The following is a 2,291-nucleotide window of genomic DNA, read 5'->3' as shown; positions in this document are numbered from 1 at the left end:
ATAAACAACATTTCGAATAATTAAAAGTAATTAATTTCCAAAAATAAAGTTTTGCAATTTAACACGCTGAACACGCAAAAGCTACAATATAGATTTTAGGAAAAAATTTGGTTCTGGTTGCATAAAAGCGAACAATTCCTTTAAATTAATTATTTTTCTTATAAGAAAATATTATCCTTATTTAATCATAAAACTAAATGACTTTTCAAGTGTTGTTGGTTGACGAGGGCCTCATTCCAGTCTCCGTCTATTAATTGAATTTTAAATTAACTTATTTCATTTCTTTTACATCCAAAAATTATTATCATTAGCCTTAGATTTACATTGTAGCGATAAATAACGATAGGTTGATAATTGGTCTCTGTGGGTTTGATTATTTTTCTATACTACGATATTTCCGTGCACTAGCGGTCCTACCAAGTTTTTGGCACCGTTGTCGGGGACCAAATAGTCATTATCGTGATTTTGTTGCTTCATTGTATAGACTAAGGAATTCTTTGTACTCTTTTATTTCCCCTTTCTCAGTTGTATGCCAAGTACCCGCTCATCCAGGGATGAGTTAGAATAACTGATTAACAAAATTAAGCGTTTACTCTGAATTAGATGCTGATTAGAACAACTTCGCGCCCAATACACAATTCATATGGCTACGAATAATGATGAGCGTCCTCTTAAGGACTTTTCCGTCCCATCTCAGGACGAGCCTCATTCGAGTGTTGCTCCCCCGAATATTCAAGCTAATAATTTTGAGCTTAAACCCTCTCTATTGCAAATCGTGCAGTAGGACCAGTTCTCCGAAAGCCCTACAGAGGACCCGAACCTACTTCTTTTTGTGTTCCTTTAGTATGCTGACATGTTAAAGACTAATGAAGTCAATCTAGAAGCCATTAGACTACACATTCCCCCCTTTTCCCTTAGGGACAAAGCCATAGCTTATCTACAGTCCCTCTCAGCCAATTCCATTACTATATGGAATGAGCTCAAGAAGGTATTCTTAGCCCGATATTTCCTGCTGTCTAAAATGATAGTTTTAACAAACGAAATCACTTATTTTAGACAAGCTAATGAAGAATCCATCTTTAAATCCTGAGAAAGGTACAAAGACATTATGAGACTTTGCATGCATCATGGCATAAATAATGGTTAATTATCCATGTTTTCTATATTTGTCTCCTCTATAACACGAGGATGGCAGTTGGTGTTGCGACTAGAGGGGCTCTGATGGGCAAGTCCTTCACCGAGGCCTACCAAATTATTGAAAACATGGCCCAAAATCATTATCAGTGGGGTAACAAGTGCACCCTTATGAGAAGTCTCAAATGAAAGGCGATATGTATGAAGTGAGAGGCCTGATTCATGTGAATGATATGGTAGATACCCTCATACAGAAGATTGATAACCTTGAAGGTGGCAATAAACTCAAGAAATAGGGGTTTGAATTGGGTTTCTAAACAAAAGCTTTTTCAAACCAACTCAAAGAACAATAACACGAACAAGAAAAATAACAAAGTTATTTTTATACTGGTTTGCTATTAACGAAGTTACCTCCAGTCCACCCTGCCAAGGTGATTTCGCCTTCTCAGTAAGGACTTAATTTACTATAATCAAAACCTAATTACATACACCACAAAGAAAAATCATTTTTGTATTCTTGAGTCTATCTGACTAAAACTAGTCACTTAAGGAAACCACTCAAATAACTTTGAGATTTACAAGTTTGTGCTTATAAAGAATGCTTATAAGAAAGAAGATTAACACAACTTTAATACAAAGAATATCTTACACAATAATGAGCAACAACTCTTATATGTTTATAAATAATATACATGGACAATATTTATTATATCAAAAACGTGTGTATGAGCGTAGTTTTAGCACCGTGAATTAGCAGCTTCTTCCATTCTTCCATGTCTTCTTTATATAGGCAGTTAAAATATCTGTTGGAGAATAAAATTGGAATAGAAAATTACAGTTGTCTATTTATGTAACGATTTGCATATAGGAGACAAAATGGTACAATAGTATTGTCCTTAGCCCACAAAACTAGCATAGTGGACGGAAGGATGATCTTGTACTGTGTACTATTTTTATGATGCAAAACATTTTGATCTTATCTTTTAATCTTCAAAGACTTTTGATGAAATGATGTTGAAGCATGCTTAGAAGGATCAAGAGGTTAGTTGACATAATCTTCAAAACTTTAGTCTTCATAGTCTTTACACAGTTCCTCAGAACCTGGTCTTCAGATCTTGTTCTTCAGAATCTTCAGAACTTTAGCGTAAAATTTTGAA

At 34.6% G+C, this 2,291-nt stretch overlaps 1 non-coding gene across 1 annotated transcript; it reads right to left on the bottom strand.

Moving 5' to 3' along the window:
* Positions 1–1,026: 1,026 nt before the first annotated feature.
* Positions 1,027–1,134, bottom strand: LOC127109530 (small nucleolar RNA R71). Its single transcript, XR_007796806.1, has one exon. It is a non-coding gene; the product is annotated as a small nucleolar RNA R71 (small nucleolar RNA).
* Between the last annotated feature and the right edge of the window lie 1,157 nt (positions 1,135–2,291).

The sequence above is a fragment of the Lathyrus oleraceus genome, chromosome 7 (genome assembly GCF_024323335.1).
Source record: "Lathyrus oleraceus cultivar Zhongwan6 chromosome 7, CAAS_Psat_ZW6_1.0, whole genome shotgun sequence".
In the NCBI taxonomy this organism is placed as follows: Eukaryota; Viridiplantae; Streptophyta; class Magnoliopsida; order Fabales; family Fabaceae; genus Lathyrus; species Lathyrus oleraceus.
This window is presented reverse-complemented; position numbering and strand designations above follow the sequence as displayed.